This window comes from Cervus elaphus, chromosome X (assembly GCF_910594005.1).
Source record: "Cervus elaphus chromosome X, mCerEla1.1, whole genome shotgun sequence".
Taxonomy (NCBI): domain Eukaryota; kingdom Metazoa; phylum Chordata; class Mammalia; order Artiodactyla; family Cervidae; genus Cervus; species Cervus elaphus.
The window spans coordinates 125,524,811-125,540,295 of NC_057848.1; the positions used below are offsets into that span (position 1 = coordinate 125,524,811).

A 15,485-nucleotide genomic window follows, 5' to 3' on the forward strand; every position below is an offset into this window, starting at 1 on the left:
ACATCCATATATGACTACTGGAAAAATCATAGCTTTGACTAGACGGACCCTTGTTGACTTTCCCTACTTTCTTCAATTTAAGTCTGAATCTGACAACAAGAAGTTCATGATCTGAGCCACAGTCAGCTCCTGGTCTTGTTTTTGCTGAGTGTATAGAGCTTCTCCATCTTTGGCTGCAAAGAATATAATCAATCTGATTTTGGTTTTGACCATCTGTTGATGCCCATGTGTAGAGTCTTCTCCTGTGTTTTTGGAAGAGGGTGTTTGCTATGACCAGTGCATTCTCTTGGCAAAACTCTGTTAGCCTTTGACCTGCTTCCTTTTGTACTCCAAGGCCAAATTTGCTATTATTCTAGGTATCTCCAGTCCCCTATAATGAAACGAACATCTTCAGAGGGTGTTAGTTCTAAAAGGTCTTTTAAGTCTTCCAAGAACCTTATTCTTTTTGAATAAGGAACTGAAATTGATTTGAGTTGTACTTGGTGCTGCTGGAGACTGAGAGACTACTGCCTGAGGCTAGACCAGAGTTCTCTGCCCTGGGTCCCGCCCCAGCCCCTCCTTTCTCACTCCTTGGTCTCAGCGCCACCCTATTTCACCTTCTTCCACTTTTCCACTCTTCTAGCTGTTCCCTGTCCCTTTTAAGGCACTCCACCCTCATGATCTACTCATGAGGTATGTCATGGCGCGGCCACCCCACCTCCAACGCCGGTTCTGTGCCGCTGCCAGTCTTCTGTGACGTTGGCCTTACGTGGGTCCACTCCTTCCGTGCCCATCTCTATCCGTACGTCTGCCTCCTCCGTTCCCAGTCTGCTCATCCCCGTGGCCGCGCCCTGGTGCGTCTCGCTCCCCAGGCCCGCAGGGGCCCCGCTCCTTTGCCCTTCGCCACCTTCTGTCCGCCGGCACCGTTGCGTGCTGGACGAAGCGGAGTGCCTGTGGCACCCCCCGCCCCAACCCCCGCCGCCGCGCCCCGCTCCGGTGCGCTCTCCCGAACGCGGGCTGGGTCCCCGGACGGCTGCCATATTCGCACCGCCCGTCATTACCCCCGCCACCCAAGGCGGGTGGAGGGACGCGAGGGTGCGTCAGCCGGCTGCGACATAGCCCGGCTGGCGACCCCGGCCCCGCTCCCGGGGCCGCCGGGGCGGCGACCCCGCGAGGTGGCGGGGTGGGTCGGCCCCCTCGTTTTTGCACGCCGCCGCGGCGGCGCGCTGCGCCCTTGGTGGACAGAGAGTGCGCGGTCAGGCATCCTCTCCGCGGGCGGGCCGGGGCGGTCTGGCGCCGGGTGAGCACCTTCCTGGCCCCTTCCTCACCTCCTGGGTCTCCAGCTTGCCGCTGCGAGTTGCTCCGGGCCCCGCTCCCCACACGCCCGGCTCCTTGCGCTCGCTTTGGACTTCCCTTACAGCTCATTTAATTTGCCTGCAATGCAGGAGACCCGGGTTCTATTCCTGTGTCGAGAAGATCCCCTGGAGAAGGAAATGGCAACCCACTCCAGTATTCTTGCTTGGAGAATCTCATGGACAAAGGAGCCTGGCGGGCTACAGTCCATAGGGTCGCAAGAGTCAGACAGGACTTGGCAACTAAACCACCAACCACCACCACCACCATCATGATAGTCACACCTCTAATCTAGCAGGGCAGGAGACAAGTCACTCCACCCACTCAGGTTGCCCCAGCAGCAATGTCTGAACTGACTCCCATGAACACGAGGTCCCCAGAAATGAAGTTGCTTCATGTGTACGGCTCTTTGCAATCCCATTGACCATAACCTTCCATGCTCCTCCATCCATGGCATTTTCCAGGTAAGAGTACTGGAGTGTTGTCATTTCCTTCTCCAGAGGATCTTCCCAACCCGGGGATCGAACCCAGGTCTCCAGCATTGTAGGCAGACGCTTTACCCTCTGAGCCACCAGGGAAACCCAAGGCCCCCAGTGGGGCAGCTAAATGCCCATAAGAGACCTAGCCCTAAAGTACCCGCAGGAGTTCTTGCCGTTTTAGGGGGAAACCCTTGTCCTAGGCTGGGGTGCCCCTACGTGTTTCCACCAATCGTAGGCATTTGCCCCTCCTTTCTTTCTTTTTTTGTAGAAGGAAATAGCAACCCACTCCAGTACCCTTGCCTGGAAAATCCCATGGATGGAGGAGCCTGGTAGGCTACAGTCCATGGGATCGCAAAGAGCCGGACACAACTGAAGGACTTAACTTTCCTTTTTTTCTTTTTAGAAAGGCGCTGGTGTGTGAAGCAGCAAAACCAGTAAAGTTATACTCTACTGGTATCTTCTCGTGGCTTACTGCTTTGAAGGAGTCCTCCACCTCAACTTTGTATTCAAGTAGTTCTATGGGGTTTGGGTTGGTTTTCTCAGCTCTTAGACTGGGCACATTGGAGAAGGAAATGGCAACCCACTCCAGTGTTCTTGCCTGGAGAATCCCGGGACGGGGGAGCCTGGTGGGCTGCCATCTATGGGGTCGCATAGAGTCGGACACGACTGAAGCGACTTAGCAGCAGCAAAAGCAGACTGGGCACTGTCCTCAAGGGTGTGTGGAGTTCAGAGGATGGGTTTGGCTGGGACTGAATTGGTAGAGGAGAAAGGGGAACAAAAGATCCTCAACCTTGGACACTTGGACCAAGTGAACCAACTTCATTTTTAGCCGAGGAAGAGAGCTAAAAGAGTATTGGCTTTAAAGGGAAGATTTTTTTTTTTTTCCAAGAAGTCGGCTTTGCTAGCTCCCCAATTTGGGGCTGAATGTTTGAAAGCTTTGTTTCCCTTGTTTCAAGGTTTGCCCAGCTAGGTCTGAATCGACTCTTTCTGCTCTGGCCCTCCTCCTCATTTTCTAGCCAGGAGAAAAAGCGGTAGGGGAAAGAGAAAGACAAGAGAAAGAGAAGACAAGAGCTAGTTGCCTGGTGTGCTGTCAGATGGGCAGGTGTAAGGGAAACAACTGTCTTGTGATCAAGAGTATGAGTCTCTCAGAGGACCGCATGAGCTCTGAACACTTCAGGAGTCCCCAGCTAGTGACCTGGGTGGTAAGTGACTCTGGAATTAGAACCCATCCATTCCCGTCTCCTCCCTCTAGATTATATCCCCTACCCCACTCCCACTTCCCACTTCTATAGGTTTTAGCAGAGGGAGTGCGGGAGTTGGAGTGGGGAGCTGCTGCTGCTGCTGCTAAGTCGCTTCAGTCATGTCCGACTGTGTGCGACCCCATGGACTGCAGCTACCAGGCTCCTCCGTCCATGGGCTTTTCCAGGCAAGAGTACTGGAGTGGGTTGCTATTGCCTTCTCCGGGGGTGGGGAGAGAAGGGTACAAACCCTATGTGAACTCAAGTGAAATTCAAGAAAAAAATGACTTGCTAAAGGGCTGAGAAAACAGGGCTTCGGGAGGGGAGGATTACTTTGGGTAGCCTCATGAGAGAAGTGAAGGGAAGCACGAATGGATGGATTTATTTAAATTAGTCCGCCCTGGTTTGGCACTCTCGTTTTTCCTTAAGAGGTAAGGTTTGTCTTTGACTTAACTCCACACAGCCAAATTTGCTACCAGAAAGAACAGGATTCGGAAGGTCAAAGTTCCCAGCTAATTTCCCAAAATAGTTGTGGGTACCTAGAGATGCTTCTAAAAGGAAGGAGACAGATATGCAGAGGGTTAAGGTTTGAGCCAAGGCTTTTGAACTGCAGCAAGGCCCTAAAGGCAACCGCAGGGAGGAGCTGCTTTGGGCATGCCAGTTCTTTAAGGAGGGACTGGGCTTGGATGTAGGAGTAAGCCTAGGCCCTGCCCTGGCTCTTTAAAACGTGGCCAAGGCAGTTGGTTTGTCCATGTAGGTGGAAGATTGGGCAGGATTTCTGGGGTTGCTGGAGAGTATCCATTTGTAGTGGTCACTTAGAAGAACTACCTTTTTGTGGGCTTTATATTTTTAACTCTAAGAATTTGGGGAAAAATAAATCACAAAATAAAACATTCTTTGGAAAAATAAATACACAGATGGACAAAGGAATGATCCTTTATGTCCTTTTGTACTATCTACATTGTAAAGAAAAGCATTTATGAAGCAGCACTCTGATGATACTTAATGTGATAATAACAAGGCAAAGAGAATAATCTCTAAATTTGAATCTGAAACTGATGGAGACTATGATGGTTGGAGTAACACAGATCTGCTTTGAAATCCGAATACTGCCACTTACTAGTCCTGTGACTGCACATTGATTTTCTCCTCTAAAGAATGTGGATTAATAATCTTGTCTCAAAAGATATTTGGGTAGATTAAACATCTCGTGGACGTGACAGAGGCTGCCACTCCATGTGTATCTTAGTTTCACCTCCTTTTCATACTCAGTTTGAGACTGTTTTCTCTAGAGCACCATTGATAGAATTAGTACTTTGCTGTCCTTAAAATCTCCATCCATAGTTCATCATGGATGGAGGTTTGTGACATTGTACAGGAGATAGGGATCAAGACCACCCCAAAGAAAAAGAAATACAAAAAAGCAAAATGTCTGTCTGAGGAGGGCTTAAAACTATCTGTGAAAAGAAAAGAAGCAAAAAGCAAAGGAGAAAAAGAAAGATATACCCAACTGAATGTAGAGTTCCAAAGAATAGCAAGGAGAGATAAGAAAGCCTTCCCCAGTGATCAGTGCAAAGAAATAGAAGAAAACAATAGAATGGGAAAGACTAGAGATATCTTCAAGAAAATTAGAGATACCAAGGACACACTTAATGCAAAGATGGGCTCAATAAAGGACAGAAATGGTATTGACCTAACAGAAGCAGAAGATATTAAGAAAAGGTGGCAAGAATACACAGAAGAACTGTACAAAAAAGATCTTCATGACCCAGATATTCACGATGGTGTGATCACTCACCTACAGCCAGACATCCTGGAATGTGAAGTCAAGTGGGCCTTTGGAAGCATCACTATGAGCAAAGCGAGTGGAGGTGATGGAATTCCAGTTGAGCTGTTTCAAATCCTCAAAGATGATGCTGTGAAAGTGCTGCACTCAACATGCCAGCACATTTGGAAAATGCAGCAGTGGCCACACAACTGGAAAACGTCAGTCTTCATTCCAATCCCAAAGAAAGGCAATACCAAGGAATGCTAAAATTACCGCACAAGTGCACTCTTCTTACATGCTGGTAAGGTAATGCTCAAAATTCTCCAAGCCAGGCTTCAGCAATACGTGAACCATGAACTTCCAGATGTTGAAGCTGATTTTAGAAAAGGTAGAGGAACCAGACATCAAATTGCCAACATCTGTTGGATCATCAAAAAAGCAAGAGAGTTCCAGAAACACATCTATTTCTGCTTTATTGACTATGCCAAAACCTTTGACTGTGTGGATCAGAATAAATTGTGGAGAATTCTGAAACAGATGGGGATACCAGACCACCTGACCTGCCTCTTGAGAAATCTGTATGCAGGTCAAGAAGCAACAGTTAGAACTGGACATAGAACAACAGACTGGTTCCAAATCGGGAAAGGTGTATGTCAAGGCTGTATATTGTCACCCTGCTTATTTAACTTATATGCAGAGTACATCATGACAAATGCTGGGCTGGATGAAGCACAAGCCAAAATCAAGATTGCTGGGAGAAATATCAATAACCTCAGATATGCAGAAGACACCAGTCTTATGGCAGAAAGTGAAAAAGAACTAAAGAGCCTCTTGATGAAAGTGAAACAGGAGAGTGAAAATGTTGGCTTAAAGCTCAACATTCAGAAAACTAAGATCATGGCATCCAGTCCCATAACTTCATGGCAAATATATGGGGAAACAGTGGCTGACTTTATTTTTTGAGCTTCAAAATCACTGCAGATGGTGATTGTAGCCATGAAATTAACAGATGTTTGCTCCTTGGAAGAAAAGTTATGACCAACCAAGACAGCGTATTAAAAAGCAGAAACATTACTTTGCCAACAAACGTCCGTCTAGTCAAGGCTATGGTTTTTCCAGTGGTCATGTATGGAGGTGAGATTTGGGCTATAAAGAAAGCTGAGCGCTGAAGAATCGATGCTTTTTAACTGTGGTGTTGGAGAAGACTCTTGAGAGTCCCTTGGACAGCAAGGATATCCAACCAGTCCATCCTGAAGGAAATCAGCCCTGAATATTCATTGGAAGGACTGATGTTGAAGCTGAAACTCTGATCCTTTGGCCACCTGATGTGAAGAACTGACTCATTGGAAAAGGCCCTGATGCTGGGAAAGTTTGAAGGTGTGAGGAGAAAGGGATGACAGAGGATGAGATGGTTGGATGGTATCACAGACTCAATGGACATGAGTTTGCTTGAACTCCAGGAATTGGTGATAGACAGGGAGGCCTGGCATGCTGCAGTCCATGGGGTCGCAAAGAGTCACACATGACTTAGCGACTGATCTGAACTGAACTGTACTTAAAACACCTTGCAAGAGGTGAAAGGTTACCTCAGAGTATTAAATTAGCTTTCTCAAAGACTGAAGCTAGAACATTGGTTTTGCTTACTTCTGATTTAACATTGTTCCCACTGGATGCCTTCTCCCTCATTTTTTGGGCAACTTAATTCCGATAATATAAGCAACAGGACTTTTGGACAATAGAAACCAGTGACTTACAAATGACCTCATCCAATTCTTCAGAATATTAGGGTGTACACTTATATATGAGAGTATGAGAGTTGTTAATCTTTGGCAACTTTTGGGAACACAGAGAATGGGCAGGGAATAGTGTCTTCATGTTAGTTTAGAGAGCAGACAGGCAGAAAACATAGGAAGGGCAGAAATACAAACTCAAAATTAAAAGTAATAGGTGAATCTGGTCCATCCTCAAGACCAGACCAGTTAATGGTTCTACTTTCAGAGCTCTGGGGACCTATAGGTACCTCTGGTTAAGGCAAGATAATTTCAGGATACATGAACTAGATTACCACTACCCTTTTTACAACTCCCTCACCCCATCATCCTAGTATGTAAATTTCCTTTTTTCTAAGTTTTACAAATGATATATTTTCACACTTATAAAGATGAGAAATGGTTCTTTAAAGCAAGCATTTCCTTAAGCATATTTTCAAACAAGTGCTATGTGGTTACAGGATGGAGAATAAAATCTAAGACTGTTCTTTAAAAGCCTTAACTTAATAAGCTTTTCTAAATTAAAAAAATTATTTATTAAAGTTTCAACATTGCTTACAACTCTGAGTGTAACAAATGTGTAATGTGTGTTAAGATTGTGTATTTAAAGTGGGGATTTAAAAAAAAAAATAAAGTGGGGATTTATTTGAGGTTTTTATTATAACAACCACGTATATAGTAATAATATCACCAATGATAACTTCATAGATTTTGTACTGTCTTTACATTCATCTAAGAATAGGGATGGATTTAATTGCATTTAATTTAATGATATTGAATGATTGTATTTCCTTTTGGATGACCACCTCAAAAATTTTAAGGTCAATTAAATTCATTGTCAGCTCCATAAAGTTTTCTAAACATACCTCTATAAAATATATCTGGTGAACTTATAACTTTCTTAACAGAAATTAGAAAGAAATGGGAACCGGTTGTAAGAGAATACTTAACTGCTTCTGTCCTAAAAAGATCTAAACCTTAACTAGACTACTTAATGGTGTGTTGCAAGACATAATCACTATTGCTTTCAGGGTCAACTAGTATAATTTTTCCAAAAGTCTCTGATGTGCTATACAAAAATTTTGCATTTCTGACATAAGGCCTTGGTTGGTTCAGTTAACTGAATTCAAATAACCAAGTCACCAAGCCGAGTCTAATCATCTTTCATCTCTCCAGATTATGTGTATCTGGTGGTGAGGGAGATCAACCATTTATCTTTTCTCATTCTGGCAGGGGCATGATTATTATGTGACACATATTAAGCTTTGTCTTGAGTCAATTATAGTTTATTGTATCACTTACATTGATGAATAATGGGAAGGTTGCCTTTGGGAGTATAATCTTTTTGTAAATATGTGTTGGCATACTATATGTCAGGCATTGATAAAATTGTTAAAAACTAATTTTCAGTTCCTTCTATCTTCAGTCAGTTCAGTCACTCAGTCGTGTCTGACTCTTTGTGACCCCATGAACCGCAGCACACCAGGCTTCCCTGTCCATCACAAACTCCCAGAGTCCACCCAAACCCGTGTCCATTGAGTTGGTGATGCCATCCAAACATCTCATCCTCTGTCGTTCCCTTCTCCTCCCACCTTCAATCTTTCCCAGCATCAGGGTTTGTTCAAATGAGTCAGCTCTCCACATCAGGTGGCCAAAGTATTGGAGTTTCAGCTTCAACATCTGTCCTACCAATGAACACCCAGGACTGATCTCCTTTAGGATGGACTGGTTGGATCTCCTTGCAGTCCAAGAGGCTCTCAAGAGTCTTTTCCAACACCACAGTTCCAAAACATCAATTCTTCAGCGCTCAGCTTTCTTTTTAGTCCAACTCTTACATCCATACATGACCACTGGAAAAACCATAGCCTTGACTAGATGGACCTTTCTTGATAAAGTAATGTTTCTGCTTTTTAATATGCTGTCTAGGTTGCTCATAACTTTCCTTCAAAGGAGTAAGTGTCTTTTAATTTCATGGCTGCAATCACCATCTGCAGTGATTTTGGAGCCCCCCAAAAATAAAGTCAGCCACTGTTTTCACTGTTTGCCAATCTATTTGCCATGAAGTGATGGGACCGGATGCCATGATCTTAGTTTTCTGAATGCTGAGCTTTAAGCTAAGTTTTTCACTCTCCTCTTTCACTTTCATCAAGAGGCTCTTTAGTTCTTCTTCTCTTTCTGCCATAAGAGTGGTATCATCTGCATATCTGAGGTTATTGATGTTTCTCCCGGCATTCTTGATTTTGGCTTGTGCTTCCTCCAGCCCAGCGTTTCTCATGATGTACTTCTATCTTGAATTGCTTATTTTTGCCCACCATGCCCCCATTTAAAACTTAACCTTCCTTCAAGTCCTATTATAGTCTTTTGCCCCCACAACAAGCTTTCCTTATCTCTGTAGCGATTCCTTAGAAATTATATATCACTATCTGTTCTGTTCAGTGGATACTTACCGTAAATGAACTGCTTTTTAATGTACTAGTTTTCATATTTTTTATGAAATATTTATAATATTTTTTTCAGTATTAATCTCAAATCAGTTGCTGTTTCTATGAAAGCTTACCTGATCCTTGCATACAGAGATAAACTCTTTTGAGTTTTCATATCATTTTACCTACATTATCTGGAAGCTTCACAGCCCTGTTCCCTGTATTTTGGTCATTTGTGTATTTTTCTAAGCTTTTACCTCCTTTTCAGACAGAAATGTGCTTGAGGACATTACTATGATTGTTTCTTCAAAATATTTACCCAATAAACTTTCCCATGTAAACATAGGATAAATATATTATTGATGATCTTCTAAGATTTAGCTCCAAAATATCATGTTTTTGTCAGTGAAGGAGAACTTGATTGGGATGATTGACCTAGATGATCATGTAGTACAGCTGTCATCTAATTAAGAAGTAGAATGTGAATGAATAACATTGTTGTATCAGGCTCATTAATTTATCCAAAGATGATGTGAATCCTTGTTAGATGTATGTTCCGATTCTCATATAAAAATGTGTTCAATTCAGATGGTATACATGAAGTTGGGTTTCTATTGAATTTATTATCCCCAACTCAGGTTTATCATCTAGCCTCAGTTTCCTCATCACTAAAATAAGAGTAACTTGTGATTATAGATAATGTAAGTAAAATATTGGACCCAATGCCTAACTTCTAATAATTTCTAATGATTCTTAAGTAAGGGATCTCATCATTTTGTTACTAAATTTGTTTTATTGTAAATGTTGGTTTTTGTTTTTTTCATTTTATGTTGTTTTAAATTGAAAGATAATTACTTTACAGTTTTCTGATGGTTTCTGCCTTACTTCAACATGAAACAGTGATAAGCATGCATATAGCCCAATTGTCTTAAACCTCCCTCTACTTCCCTCCTCATGCCGATACTCTAGGTTGTCACAGAACACTGACTTTCGGTTCCCTACATCATACAGCAAATTCCCACTGGCTATCTATTTTACATACGGAAATCTATATGTTTCAATATTACTCTCTCAAGGCAACCCACCATCTTGGATGTGAGAGTTAGACTGTAAAGAAGCTGAACACCCACCAGAAAATTACTAGAGCTAATCAATGAATATAGTAAAGTTGCAGGATACAAAATTAACACACAGAAATCCCTTGCAATCCTATACACTAACAATGAGAAAACAGAAAGAGAAATTAAGGAAACAATTCCATTCACCATCACAATGAAAAGAATAAAATACTTAGGAATGTATCTACCTAAAGAAACCAAAGACCTATATATAGAAAACTATAAACCACTGATGAAAGAAATCAAACATGACACAAATAGATGGAGAAATATACCATGTTCATTGATCAGAAGAATCAATATAGTGGAAATGAGTATACTATCCAACGCATTCTATAGATTTAATGCAATCCCTATCAAGCTACCCACGGTATTTTTCAGAGAACTAGAACAAATAATGTCACAATTTGTATGGAAATACAAAAAAAAAACCCTCGAATAGCCAAAGCAATCGTGAGAAACAATAATGGAACTGGAGGAATCAATCTGCCTGACTTCAGACTATACTACAAAGCTACAGTCATCAAGACAGTATGGTACTGGCACAAAGACAGAAATATAGATCAAGAGAACAAAATAGAAAGCCAAGAGATAAATCCATGCACTTTTGGACACTTTATCTTTGATAAAGGAGGCAAGAATAACAATGGAGAAAAGACAATCTCTTTAACAAGTGGTGCTAGGAAAACTGGTCAACCACTTGTAAAAGAATGAAACTAGAACACTTTCTAACACCATACACAAAAATAAACTCAAAATGGATTAAAGATCTAAATGTAAGACCAAAAACTATAAAACTCCTAGAGGAAAATATAGGCAAAATACTCTCTGACGTAAATCACAGCAGGATCCTGATGACCCACCTCCCAGAATATTGGAAATAAAAGCAAAAATAAACAAATGGGACCTAATTAAACAGCTTTTCACAAGGAAGGAAACTATAAGCAAGGTGAAAAGACAGCCTTCAGAATGGGAAAAAAATAAAAGAAAACGAAGCAACAGACAAAGAATTAATCTCAAAAATATACAAGCAGCTCATGCAACTCAATTCCAGAAAAATAAACAACACAATAAAAAAATGGGCCAAAAAACTAAACAGACATTTTGCCAAAGACATACAGATGGCTAACAAACACACGAAAATATGCTCAACATCACTTATTATCAGAGAAATGAAAATCAAAACCGCAATGAGGTACCATTTCATGCCAGTCAGAATGGCTGCTATCCAAAAGTCTACAAACAATACATGCTGGAGAGGGTGCAGAGAAAAGGGAACCCTCTTACACTGTTGGTGGGAATGCAAACTAGTACAGCCACTATGGAGAACAATGTGGAGATTCCTTAAAAACCTGGGACTATACCTGCCATATGACTCAGCAATCCCACTGCTGGGCATACACACCGAGGAAACCAGAATTGAAAAAGACACTTGTACCCCAATGTTCATTCCAACCCTGTTTACAATAGCTAGGTTATGGAAGCAACCTAGATGTCCATTGGCAGATGAATGGATAAGAAAACTGTGGTATATATACACAATGGAATATTACTCAGCTATTAAAAAGAATACATTTGAATCAGTTCTGATGAGGTGGATGAAACTGGAGCCTATTATACAGAGTGAAGTAAGTCGGAAAGACAAACACCAATACTGTATATTAACACATATATATGGAATTTAGAAAGATGGTAATGGTGACCCTATATGTGAGACAAAAAAAGAGACACAGATGTAAAGAACAGACTTTTGGACTCTGTGGGAGAAGGCAAGGGTGGGATGATTTGAGACAATAACATTGAAACATGTATATTATCATATGTGAAACAAATTGCCAGTCCAGGTTTGATGCATGAGACAGGGTTCTTAGGCCTGTTGCACTGGGATGACCCTGAGGGATGGGATGGGAAGGGAGATGGGAGGGGGTTTCAGGATGGGGAACACATATTCCCATGGCTGATTCATGTCGATTTATGGCAAAACCACTAAAATATTGTAAAGTAATTAGCCTCCAATTAAGATAAATTTATTATTATTTTCTTTTAAAAGAAGCTGAGCACCAAAGAATTGATGCTTTTGAACTTTTGCACTGGAGAAGACTCTTGAGAGTCCCTTGGATAGAAAGGAGATCAAACCAGCCAATCCTAACAGAAGTCAGTCCTGAATATTCATTGGAAGGACTGATGCTGAAGCTGAAACTCCAATATTTTGGCCACCTGATGTGAAGAGCTGACTCATTGGAAAAGACCCTGATGCTGGGGAAAATTGATGGCAGGAGAAAGGCGTGGCAGAAGATGAGATGGTGGGATAGCATCACCAACTCAATGGACATGAGTTTGAGCAAATTCCAGGAGATGCTGAAGGACAGAGAAGACTGGCGTGTTACAGTCACAATTTAGCTACTAAACAACAACAAAAACAATCTATATGCTTCAATGCTACTCTTTCAAGTCATGCCACCTTCTCCGTCCCTCATTGTTGACAGAAGTCTGTTCTTTATGTCTCTGTCTCCTTTGCTGCCTTGTATATAGGATCATCCGTAGCCTCTTTCTAGATTCCATATGTATACGTTAATATACAATATTTGTCTTTCTCTCTGAGGTACTTCACTCTATAAAGGGCTTACATTGTGGCTCACGAGGTTAAGAATCCACCTGCAGTGTGTGAGACCTGGGTTCTATCCCTGGGTTGGAAAGATACCCTGGAGAAGGGAAAGGCTACCCACTCCAGTATTCTGGCCTAGAGAATTCCATGCACTGTATAGTCCATGGGGTCCCAAAGAGTTGGACACGACTGAGTGAATTTCACTTACACTTACTTACTCACTCTATATAATAGGCTCTAGGTTCACCCTGAGCATTGAGTGACAGGCACATTTGGTCTTTGAGTACAAAATGAAGCAGGGAAAAGGCTATCAGCGTTTTGCCAAGAGAACGCACTGGTCATAACAAACACCCTCTTCAACAGCACAAGAGAAGACTCTACACATGGACATCACCAGAAGGTCAATACTGAAATCAGGTTGATTATATTCTTTGCAGCCAAAGATGGAGAAGCTCTATATTGTCAGCAAAAACAAGGCCAGGAGCTAACTGTGGCTCAGATCATGAAATCCTTATTGCCAAATTCAGACAAAAATTAGAGATACCAAGGGAACATTTCACGCAAAGATGGGCTCAATAAAGGACAGAAATGGTATGGACCTAACAGAACCAGAAGATATTAAGAAGAGGTGGCAGGAATACACAGAAGAACTATGCAAAAAATATCTTCATGACCCAGATAACCACGAGAGTGTGATCACTCACCTAGAGCTAGACATCCTGGATTGTGAAGTCAAGTGGGCCTTAGGAAGCATCAGTATGAACAAACTAGTGGAGGTGATGGAATTGAAGTTGAACTATTTCAAATCCTAAAAGATGATCCTGTGAAAGTGCTGCACTCAATATGCCAGCACATTTGGAAAACTCAGCAGTGGCCACAGGACTGGAAAAGTTAAGTTTTCATTTCAGTCCCAAAGAAAGACAATGCCAAAGAATGCTGAAACAACCACACAATTGGACTCATGTCACATGCTAGCAAAGTAATGCTCAAAATTCTCCAAGCTAGGCTTCAACAGTATGTGAACCACGGACTTCCAGTTGTTCAAGCTGGATTTAGAAAAGGCAGAGGAACAAGAAATCAAATTGCCAACATCCGTTGGATCATAGAAAAAGCAAGAGAATTCCAGAGAAACATCTATCTCTGATTAATCACTACGCCAAAGTCTATGACTGTGTGGATAAGAGCAAACTGTGGAAAATTCTTAAAAAGATGGAAATGCCATACCACCTTACCTGTCTCCTGAGAAGTCTGTATGCAGGTCAAGAAGCAACACTTAAAACTGGACATGGAACAACCAGACTGGCTCCAAATCAGGAAAAGAGTATGTCAAGGCTATATATTGTCACCCTGCTTATTTAGCTTATATGCAGAGTACATCATGAGAAATTCCAGGCTGGATGAAGCACGAGCTGGAATCAAGATTTCCAGGAGAAATATCAATAACTCCAGATATGCAGATGACACCAGCCTTATGGCAGAAAGTGAAGAACTAAAGAGCCTCTTGATGAAAGAGGAGAGTGAAAAAGTTGGTTTAAAGCTCAACATTCAGAAAACTAAGATCATGGCATCTGGTTCCATCACCTCATGGCAAATAGATGGGGAACCCATGGAAGCAGTGAGAAACTTTATTTTTTTGGGTTTCAAAATCACTGCAGATGGTGATTGCAGCCATGAAATTAAAGGATACTTGCTCCTTGGAAGGAAAGTTATGACCAACCTAGACAGCATATTAAAAGGGAGAGACATTACTTTACCAACCAGGGTCCATCTAGTCAAAGCTATGGTTTTTCCAGTAGTCATGAATGAATGTGACAGTTGGACCATAAAGACAGCTGAGCACGGAGGAGTGGTTGCTTTTGAACTGTGGTGTCAGAGAAATCTCTTGAGAGTCCCTTGGACTGCAAGGAGATCCAACCAGTCCATCCTGAAGGAAATCATCTCTGAATATTCATTGGAAAGACTGATGCTGAAGCTGAATCTCCGATCCTTTGACCGCCTGGTGCAAAGAAATGACTCATTGGAAAAGACCCTAATGCTGGGAAAGATTGAAGGTAGGAGGAGAAGGGGTCAACAGAGAATCAGATGGTTGGATGGCATCACTGACTCGATGGAAATGAGTGTGAGAAAGTTCTGGGAGTTAGTGATGGACAGGGAAGCCTGGTGTGCTGCAGTCCATGGGGTTGCAAAGTGTTGGACATGACTGAGTGACTGAACTGGAGTGAAATGAACTGAGGTTCATCCACCCTATTAGAACTGACACAAATATGTTCTTTTCTATAGCTGAGTAATATTTCACTGTGTATCTATACCACAAGTTCTTTATCCATTCATTTATCAATGGACATCTAAGCTTCTTCATTGTTCTTAGTTATTGTAAGTGGTGCTGCAAGGAACCTTGGGGACATTTGTCTTTTTCAATTATAGTTTCCTCAGGCTTTACTGGAATTACTGGGTCTTATGCAAGTCTTATTCCTAGTTTTTAAAGTAATATACATACTGTTCTCCATATCGACTCTATCAATTTCCATTCTCAATAGTACAAGTGGGTTCCCTTTGTTCCACACCCTCTCCTTAATTTATTGCTTGTAGATTTTTTTATGGTGGCCATTCTGACTGGGGTCAGATGATAGCTCACTGTAGTTTTGATTTGCATTTCTCTAATAAACAGCAGTATTGAGCATCTTTTCATGTGTTTTTTTTTTTGCCACTTGTACGTCTTCTTTGGAGAAATGTCTGTTTAGGTCTTTTGCCCA

The 15,485-nt window shown here is 42.0% G+C and overlaps 1 protein-coding gene across 1 annotated transcript in view; it reads left to right on the top strand.

Moving 5' to 3' along the window:
- KLF8 (Kruppel like factor 8) overlaps positions 1 to 15,485 on the top strand; it is a 314,262-nt gene that overhangs the window by 170,242 nt on the left and 128,535 nt on the right. The gene's annotated exons all lie outside the window — the stretch shown is intronic.